At 34.6% G+C, this 10,933-nt stretch overlaps 1 protein-coding gene across 3 annotated transcripts in view; it reads right to left on the bottom strand.

The window, feature by feature from the left end:
• Nucleotides 1–10,933, bottom strand: part of LOC118742395 — a 231,502-nt gene that overhangs the window by 25,744 nt on the left and 194,825 nt on the right. Inside the window, exon 1 of one of the 3 annotated variants that reach the window (XM_036474447.1) lies at nucleotides 10,287–10,645. The exons of the other annotated variants lie outside the window; for them this stretch is intronic. The gene's annotated coding sequence lies outside the window, so the exon portion shown is untranslated. Of the gene's footprint in view, nucleotides 1–10,286; nucleotides 10,646–10,933 lie in introns of those variants that run through there. 3 annotated transcript variants of the gene reach the window in all.

Below are 10,933 nucleotides of genomic sequence, written 5' to 3'. Positions count from 1 at the left end.
TACATACATACACTCAGGGCCGTATAGAGGAATTTCGTAGTATACTGCCGTCCAACGTAAGAAAGTGGTTAACTACATAAGAAACCCATTGCAACTACGGCTTTTATGATTTGAACGGCAGTACATATATTGAATATTATGATTGGATAATTGGTTTGGTAGTGAGGCAAAGGCTTTGATGATAGCAGTCAAGTCGAGATGCCTTGCTAACTCACTTTCTAAGGAGTGGCCACCTTATACTCCTGAAACTCGACTCTGGGTTGAACAAGAACGATGATAGTTTTTATCCTTGATAGAACGCTGCATCATTTCATTTGAAATCTCTTCGGACACATCAGCAGGATATTTTTTTGCAAAGGTAAGTGCTGCGCTCTGAAGTCTGAGCACGGGGCTCCCTTGAGAACTCCGGGCCCGGGGAAAAAGTCCCCGATTCCCTCCTCACGACGGGCCTGCATACATTACTTGTATACATGTACATATTTATGTAAATATGGATATGTGGAAATAACGTCCATAAACCCAGCTGACCCAAGTCGCCAAAAATCAATAAAAATTAGCTAGGAATAAGGTGTCCTTTAGGTGTTAATTAGGGCCTCCAAAATTAATTTAGGTGTTCCTTCGGTTTCCGAGAAATTCGCAAAAATGTGTGTGTGGTTTACGTAAACCTAGCTGACCCATCGTTAAATTTAGGTTTTAAATTTTCCAAATATATGCTGGAATTAGGTGTCTTTTGGGTGTTCTTCAACGCCACTAACACTAATTTAGTAGCTCCATTGGATTCCGAGAAATTCGCAAAAATGTGTGTTTTCAGCTAGCTTAGCGCTGTTAACCTAGCTGAACAATCTTAAAATTTTTTTCATTTAATTTTCGGAATACATATATGCAGGAATTAGGTGTCTTTTAGGTGTTCTTCAACGCCACTAAAACTAATTTAGTAGCTCCATTGGTTTCCGTAAACCTAGCTGACCCATCATTAAATTTAGGTTTTAAATTTTCCAAATACATGCAGGAATTAGGTGTCTTTTAGGTGTTCTTCAACGCCACCAAAACTAATTTAGTAGCTCCATTGGTTTCCGTGAAATTCGCAAAAATATGTTTTTCAGCTAGCTTATAAAAAATTAATTATTAAAAATTAGCAAAAAAAATTATTAAAAATTTAAAAATTAAAAAGAAAAATAAGATTGTTCAGCTAGCTTAACAGCGCTAGGCGTTGGAGAACACCTAAAAGACACCTAATTCCTGCATATATGTATTTCGAAAATTAAAAAAAAAAATTTAAGATTGTTCAGCTAGGTTAACAGCGCTAAGCTAAAAGAAATTCGAAATATGTCGATGTGTTGGAGGGGCTATCTAAATGGTTTCGAAAGGGTATTCGAAACATTAATGCAATTCGGATGGGGTAATGATATCCAAAAAACATCAGTTGATTTATACAATTATAGAAATCTTTCACGTTTCTTACAACTAATCCAGATTGATAATTCTTTCTGACAATTACCGTTCATACGAAGGGTGTTTCGTATATTCAATGAATCTTTATCCGTGTTGCACCACGTACACATTACCATATGTAGAAATCCCAAAAATTTTTTTATAATGTCGTCAAAAGTTGGTTGATCTTGAAGGTGGATCCGAGCTTAAATATACGAGTGACCCCAAACATTTCACGCTTTTTTCACATTAATTATTTTTGTTCAAAATATAACACTGCGTTTATAGTCAATAGGAAATATAATCGGTACATTTTGATTTTTGGTAAACTTGGTCCAGATACTAAATATCCCCAGAAATATCAACATGCGCTAAATACTTACTTAATGCTGTAGGCCAGGGGTTCCTAAACTTTTTCCACGGCACCTTTGTTGTGCTAAAAAAATTTCGCGGCACCCCTACTCTTTAAATATCTACGAAAACAAGAAAACACAATGCAATCTTTATCTCCTTTAGCTTTAATGTGAGGACTGAAATTGTTTTGATGATTTCATTATTTCCTTTAAGTTTATTGGGAGCTTTGACAATTTTACCCTGAAATCATTTGACGCTGAAAGCTTGCTTGACTTCACAAAAAGGATAAGGTTATCAATTCGTCGGAATATTTATTTTATTATTTTTTTCTATGTATGTTACCGCATAACTTTGAATCACGTTAACCGGTTATTATAATCCTTTTTTAAAGGAAAGGTCTTACCTGACAGGTGGTCTAATTTGGTTTAAGTGCGATCATTGGATCATTAATAGATTAACGATAATCTTAAATTCTTAGATGGGAATTGAAACCGGTTTTGTGTTTTGCTTAAAAATTACTTGTTTATGTAAGCATTTGTTGAAAAGGCAGTCTCACATAGAAATGTAAAAGTAAAAGTCACTAGTATTTTTAATGCATTAAAGGCTGATTCACATACAACTTTCTTCGCTTTGCTTGATAGTTCCTTGCTTTGACATATAAGATCGATGTAGGCATATGCATGAGTATGCTCACATAAAAAACGTTTGAAGCAAAGCAAAGCAAAGCGAAGCAAAATCTTGGGCAACTCTCAACTTTTGCCCGCTTTGGCAATTGTATCTTTTCACGTGCGCTTGCATTTGCATTTAATGACAAAAATAGGGTAAATAGGAAATTTTATTGCTATTATTAATGCATATTATTATATTGTTATCTATTTTACAGAGAAAATATATGGAGGAAAAGGAGAACGTAAAAGCTGTCAAAGCGTTTATTGTAGCATACCTTCTGCGTTTCATGCTTTGTTGTCAAAGTTTGAACTGTCAAGCAAAGCGAGGAAAGTTGTATGTGAATGGCCCTTTACAGCCAATTTAACGAAGCAACTTAAGTGAAAAATGTTTTTAATTTTGAATATTATATGGAAATTGACAGAAAATAAAAAATCATTTTCCATTTAAATTGCTGGTGAAACAGGCTGTTATCCATTTTCTTAGCGTTAACTTCGAAGTTACATATGTACGTTTTTCTTTGCATATTTATGGGGTTTTTATGCAAATTGCTGGAAATTCTAAAATATACATGTCACCAATAAAAAAAACCTCGACGTGCTAGAAAAAGCCAAAGATGTATTTTATTTTGCAGGTCTATGTTATCTTCGCAGCAGTGACGACATCTTCCTAGTCGCCAGGAAATACCGACGGATCATACAGCGCCTTCTCGTGACGTTTTCTGCCTCTTGCTTCATGCTCCATCCGTTGTTCCAACCGCTGCAAATATCTACACACTTTTTCCATTTCAAACCATTTTTCCGTAAAATTTTTTCGATAGCTTTAAAAATTTCGTCGCTAGTGGTGTAAGTCTCAAGTATGTACTTCGCTCATCAAAAGCTCTTCTTCGATTTGCAATGCGAATGGGTGCCTCACTAACACGAGTGCAAAGTAAAAAATTCAAAAGTTTTCAAACTTTTTAGAAGTACGTTTTCGATTGCCTCTAAAATCTTGTTGATTCGCTCTTTCACAGTGTGATTGCGAAGTTCCAAAAAATAAGTTGCATATAGTAACATATAAGTGCGTGAAGCTGTTGCGCTTGTTACGAGAACAGCCCAGCCAGAAAAAAATCTGAAAATCAATCCGAAAACGAGAAAAAAATAGATGAAACGCGGATTAGGTCTACAAAAGTACCGAAAATGGCTGTGAAAAGGGTATGTTTTCTGCTATTTTTTTGAAAATTTTTTGATTCAATTTTTCGTTGACAAAACGTACTGGGGAACTACGCTTACGAGCGAAATACACCACACAATCTGCTTGGCAAACCAAGCGAAATATCCCTTTGCTGGATGCCATTTGTGTTGTGTATGGGTTTTGACGATCCGCCATGCTGAAGTTTGAACAAACCGCTTGCGTTGTGTATGGAAAGTTTAAAGAATTTGCCCGCCCCACTAGTATACTCTAGCCACTTGCAGCACCCAAGGGTACCTCGGCACCCACTTTGGGAAAGCCTGGCTTATCGCAAAGCACCCAAATACATAAACACAGCTACGTATGCTATACGACACATATACATATGTATATGAATGTACATTAGGGTGGTCGAAAAAAAAGTTAAGTCGGAATTTTAATGCTCTCACCCCCTATGATTGTTCTATACCAGAATAAACATACCCCTGTTTTTTAATTTTGAAATCAAACTAATATTTAAAGGCCGCTCAAAGCGCTCAAATTTAGAATTATTTAAAATCAATATTTTTAGATCAAAAAATTTGGTTTCGCTTTAGGAGACTTCTAGTAATAATACTTAACTGTTGATTTAACATTTCCTAATATTAACTTTTTCCCCTAAAAACCCCAATATATACAATAGAGGGACTCATAAAAAATCGTTGGTATGAAAGATTGCAAAATAACACAATTGGGTAATATTCCCTGAAGTCTTCTGAAGAGAAATAGAATTTTCCGATCGAAAAATAGTGATTTAAGATTTCTATACCATTTCCCCAAAAACGTGTTTTTCCTGATATAACAGGGGTGGGCAAGGCCGAGGCCGAAAAGAGCCGCATGTAAATTCTAAATTGTAGCATTAGCCAAAAGTAGCCACAAATAAACAAAAACAAAAATTTTATTTTTAAATAAAATTATTATTAGAAATGAAAAACATTAATTTTATTATTATTCTAACGTACCTAAGATAGATATTAAAGAAAGTTCAAAAGATCCGTTTGGCGAAATTTTCAATATCTTACGTCAGTTAAAGTCGTCCAAGAGAAAAATATTCAGAATAGTACGCGAACAGAAAATTTGCAGAAACTTGCAAATTAGACGAAGAGCTGATAGAAATTTTGTTTACATTCAAAAGTATAAAATTTACAATGTTAGAAAACAAATCCCGAAGCCTTATTCTGACACAGTCCACTGACTAAACGAATAATTACTTACAAGTTTAATTAGTCGCATTTTACTATTTTAACTTCCAAACCATCACATTAAATTTAGGGATTTTCGCCAATTCCAACCAGCTTTTTTTGATCAGCTGTTTTCTTGTTGGAAAATTGTTGTTGGCAAAAATTTTTCCAGCAGAAACTAGCAGCTTTCCCTCAAAATGAAATGTCATTTTGCTCTCTCAATTTCCCCTACTTTGCAAGTTTTTTGCGTACGCGAACACAAAAAGCTGATAGTTTTTATAACTTTCAATAATTATCAGGTACGCGAATGCAACTAATTGTGAACGGTAAAACGGTAAAAGGGTTCAACAGCGGATATTTTAAATCTGGTACTTGGTACCGGAATTCAAGCAATGGCATAGCTTTATGAAGCATTTCCTGTGCCTTATCTTCTTTTAATTCCAAAAACTCTAACTCTTCTTCGCTTTCCTTAAAAGGAGTATTTCGGATATTGTAAATTCATCCTCAATTACGTTACATAAAAAGGGGTTTATGAAGTTTGCAAACGTACATTTAAATAATTTCAAATCGGCAAATCTTTATTCAAAATCTGCTCCTTAATCCTCTGCAATATTTTCTTCTAGCCATGGAAAATTATGAAATATTCTTTGTTTTGAGAATAAAAATTCGTAGTTTAACTTCAAAACTTAAATTATTTTGAGACAAATCAAAAACATTTTTATTCTCTCCTTGTAGGGACATATTCAAGTTTTGCAATGATTCTTTGTAAAGACCATTAAGTCAGAAAGCCAATTTTCATTCTCCGATTTAGGGTAATGCTCCGATCTCAATTTGCGTATGTGTATATAAAAAGAATAAAGTAAAAAAAAATAACACAATGGAAAAGAATGTCCAGCAACATTCATGTATTTTAAAAAGTAAAAAGAGCCAAAATGTTCTAAGCAAAGAGCAAGTAAAAAGAGCCGCACTTTGCTTAGCAAAGGGCCGCATTTGGCTCAAAGAGCCGCGTTTGTCCAACGTTGTAATATCAAATATGTACATGGAAAACCTTGAACGACCCCTAAATATTTTTTTATTTCGAAATAAAAAATGGGTATGGTTTTTCCGATATAAATCAATCCTAGGGGGTGAGAGCATTAAAATTACAACTTTACTTTTTACGTGAATTTTTGGGCCACCCTATTGTATGCATTTATATGTTTATAAATTTCGCACAAATTTCTATGTACAAGTTGCGTGGAGGAGTCTTTAATGCTATGTAGATGTGTATGCATATACATATGTATGCATTTGCTTGCCGTAAACATCATTCATACATTTGTTATTCTTACTCCAACTCATTTTAAATGTTTTTTGTTTATACATACATAAGGTCATTCGTTAATACATACATGTATGTGCAAGCAAATCAAATTAACAGATGCCCACAGCACAAAAGTGAAGACACCTAATCAAAATTCATTGATGAATAAGGCTTGGGACTAGCCCATCTCCAAAGTGGTAATTATGGTGATGAATAAGTTGTCTGCACTGATAGGCGTATATGAGCCATTCTTTTTAAAGCAGGACGGGAAAAAAATTATATCATATCTCCGATTCGCTTAAAATTTTTGTTATGGATTCTAAACATAAAATAAGTTAAAACGTATTCGAGGTATTTTTTTTTCTTCGGAGATGTGATATGTCAAAGTTTGGTGGTTTGGTTCGTGGTTCTGACTAATCACGTACTTCTTTATGATTGTCCTAAAGCTAATAGGGGTTAAAAATGACACCATCGTAATCCTTGTTTAATTCTCTTTAAAAAACATGGTTAAAAAAATTGGCCTTTTTCAAGAACTATTTTTAAAATATATTTTTTCTTTATGATGGGATGTATGCGTATCAACACTTTTTTGTAATTTGTTTTCGAAAACTTATCTTGAGATATATTTAGAAAGGTGTTAAAAATCGGGTTTTTCCAGAAATTTAAATTTCATTGCGGATTCCGATAGTATACCTATCCAGAAATAAAATTTGTACGGAACGATTTTTCTTTAAGGCGACATACCCCTAGAAATGGGCTTGGTAATTGTAGGACTAAATTTAGCAAAACGCAGATTTGATTGCGGATTTTGGCAGAAGTCTCTATGAGAAGCACAACCCGAGATATTGGTTTGAAAAAGTACATGATTAGTCAGAATCATGAAAAAATCCAAACTTTGACAGATCATATCTACGAAGAAAAAAAAACCCTCGAATACTTGTTAGCTTATTTCATGTAAAGAACCCATAAATAAAATTTGAAGCGAATCGAAAGTGTGACACCAAATTTGGTGTCCGATATGAAAAAGAATGCCTCATATAAATATGTACATATGCACGTACATACATAGGTATGTATGTACATATAAATATCCATATGTATAAATGGACGTTTACAAATAGTATTTGTATAACCGGCCTTACCACGAATTCCATGTGAACAAATATTCCCAAGAATTGTAAAGCAAGACAAAACCAAGTTGTCCAAATGTATTTTTGTGTTGCCAGCTAAATTATGGGAACAAGATAGAAATAAGTATGTAGCATGTTTCCATCTTTAAAAGACTCTGCAAAGGCATTTGGTTTACTCAAGAAAACAATCTGGTGGAGCATTGTGGTTTCGAAATTTCAGCGATTTTGGAAAAAACTTAATTACCAACTGTAGAATATAAAATACCTGGTGGGTCACGCGGCCCGAAACAATGTGGCCAAAAAAATAAAATATCCGCATTCGAAAGATTCGCAATATTTTGGTGAATGCCACATCATCCCTGCCATGTCATCCCTTTCCAAGCTTGACATCTCCGATAAACTTATTTTCCATATAATGTTACTTCTTTTTAAGGGATTGTTGTTAATATCAATTTTGTGTAACTTAGCGTCCTTAAATTTCGAAATATCGAAGTTTCAAGCATTTCTGAAATTTACCATTATATAAAAAGTGGTCGTAAATTTAGTCTGATTTCAATAATTTTCAGCGTTTTGATTTTATATGGCAAGCACAATAATCATACCGAGTTTGGTAGTTACTAAAATATCGCAGTTTTCGAGGAGTGCACAAGTGCGCTCGGGTATAAAAAATATTCCGACGAATTGATAACCTTCTCCCTTTTGTGCAGTCGGTTAAAAATAAATGAAAATTTTACTGGCCGTGGGACTCGAATCACCGACCTCGCGGCTCGTTAATCCACTTTCTGCCATATATCAAGGCACAATTTTGATCAGATCAACTGCGCCGTTAATCCGGAATCTTATGGAATGTAAATGTTTATAAAGGTGCGTATGTTAAGCTCAATAAAAAAAGAGGCGGGACTTTTAAAAATTAAATGAAGAATTCTGAAATTCTACCATTTAATGCAATACAATTTAAACATTAGAAAAGCAAGCTTTATGAGATATTTATAACACGGCGCAAAGCTCAGTTACCCGACATTGGACGAATATACTTTTGCATGCACAATAGCCCTATTGGAGGCAGTGCTTACGCTACTCATATCTATTTATTCATATGTGGGGGAAATAATAAAATATACAAAATTTAATGATTTGGCTGGCAAACGGCAACTTTTTTTGATATGGAAAATTATTTTGCACAAGCCTCTAGGCCTATGCAGGATTAGAACTACGGAAGTGACGCAAAAAGTCGTAGCAGAAAATAAAATTACCTAATAGATTTTTATACCCGAGCGCACTTGTGCACATATATAGACAAATGTATACATAAATGCTCAGAACGAAAAAAGATGTCGATTAAGCCTTGTCTGTCTATCCGTTTGTCCGCCGGTGTACATGATAACTCGGGCAAAAACTGAGATATCTTAACAAAATTTGGTATGTAGGTTGCCCTTTATCCAAGGTAGGTTGCTATTGAAAATGGGCGAAATCGGACTGTAACCACGCCCACTTCCCATATAACGATAATTTCGAAAAATGCAAAAACTGCTATATTTCAGAAAATATTGGAACCAAATTGTTGAAAATTAGTATGTGAAGTAGAATTGTGGAAAAAATTATATTATTGTGAAAGTTTTGGAAAATGGGCGTGACCCAAAAAATGCTGTATCTCAGTAGCTGCTTCACAAATCCGTACCAAACTTGGTACGAGTCTTGCCTAAGGCCTTGCTAAGAAATTTGTTGAAACTCTTTGAAATCGGGCAATAAACACGCCCACCTTCCATATAACGGTAATTTACAGAAAGTAGAAATCTGCGATCAATCTTTAACTACTGATTGCGATAACGGCTAAGCAGAAAATTAGATTATTATACATTTTTGGACAATGGGCGTGGCGCCGCCCACTCATGGCCACAAATGTGTACTCGGTAACCGATTTCTCAATTTCTACCAAACTTGGTGCACTTAATAACCTTGGTACGAAATAGCAATTCGTTGAAAATTATGCAAATCGGACTAAAACTGCACCCGCTTCCTGTATATAGGTAAATTTCAGATAACTTCAGAAATAATAAATTTCAATAATTGAGGACGCTAATTTACACCAAGTTAATATTAACAACAATCTCTTAACAATAAATAAGACTATAGACTTTTAGGAATTGAGCGTGGCACCGCCCACTTTATGACTACAAAGGTGTATCTCGGTAAGCACTTTATCGATTTCTACCAAATTTGGTTCAATTATACCATTAAGGGCCGGTTGCTCAAAGCCTGGTTGACACTCTGTTATATGCATGGAGTCGAAAACGTCCATAACGGAGATTAGTGTCAACCAGGCTTTGAGCAACCGGCCCTAAGTCTAACTCAGCATATTATAGAAAACGTTTGAAATCGGGAAAAACACCCCTGTTTATCATGCAAAGGTAGTTTAGAGAAAGTTGAAACGACGGTATTTGATTTCTGCGCCGGATAGGTATATACAATTCGGTTTCGCCCGAACTTATACTTCTCTGCTTGTTTTATATGCATTAATATGCTTTTTCTCGAAATTTTGTGGAAAAGACCTAAAATAAACCCTGAAAATTTGAGCCCTTAATATTAATGTTAAGTGCTCGACCAAGGCGTAATTCAAAATACACGTAAACTTTGAGTTTTTTTCTTCAAAAGTATACAGCTCAGAAGCATTTTATGGTATAATCTTGGTCAATGAAAGGGTATCTTCAGAACTGAATGCTCTACAAAAGTGTCCATTACGGTGGTATCCTAACTCCCACCAGTTAAGCTAACTAGAAATTTTTAAAGGCAAATATTTAAATAAGATAGTGTCAAGTCTTTATTCAGGTTTTTATTACTACACCTGGTATGATTTCACCATGGGTTTTGTTTAAATTATGTTTATGTTATTATTTTTACCAACATATGTGTTTTTGCTACTGTTTACTAAACAATAAAAACACAGTTTGTCGACTTTCAGAAATCAGTCATAAACCCTTACGATTACTTCATTATGAGAGATATAAATAGTACCTAAAAACACATATGTATTTGTATAATTGCAGATGTCCAGTTGGTACAATCGAAGAAGGAGTGAGGTGATCAAATCTTCATGCAGCTTTGATTTACATACGATCAAGGTGTTTGAGTTATTTCAGTGTTTTTACTATTTAATTAGATATGTGCGTACATAAGTATGTACGTGCTCCACTGAGTTTGGTTAAGTTTTTAATGCCCATAAATTTTAATGAAACCATTTGTTTTAAATATTTACGTTGATCACAACAAAACACAAAACAAAAGCCCAAAGCCGTTTTACGACAAAACAACGAATTTAAAAGTGGACCGAATAACGAATATCACCGCACATAACGACCGACAGCCACAATGCCTACTATCAAACTAAACAACCGACCAAGAGTAGCAGGAACGCAATCATGTTCAATTCAAACTAGCAACAAGTTTTGCAGCCACTGCAGCAACATAAAAATTGATTTGGCACAGTGCTGCCACTCAGCCATGTATTTTACCTACCAAAACACTTCAAAATCTACCAAAAGTAAAGTTTTGTGAACTAAAAGATTTGGCCGGCCAACGGTATGCCATCCAGTATTCATCGATGTTTGATTCTTCTCCTTTAAACCAAGTTTTTTTTTCTTGAATTTACGCTTTGCTCTAAT

This window comes from Rhagoletis pomonella, unplaced genomic scaffold (assembly GCF_013731165.1).
Source record: "Rhagoletis pomonella isolate Grant_MI unplaced genomic scaffold, Rhpom_1.0 Rhpom_scaffold_00007, whole genome shotgun sequence".
NCBI lineage: Eukaryota > Metazoa > Arthropoda > Insecta > Diptera > Tephritidae > Rhagoletis > Rhagoletis pomonella.
Note: the sequence above shows the minus strand (reverse complement) of the source record. Positions and strands in the feature narration are given on the sequence as shown.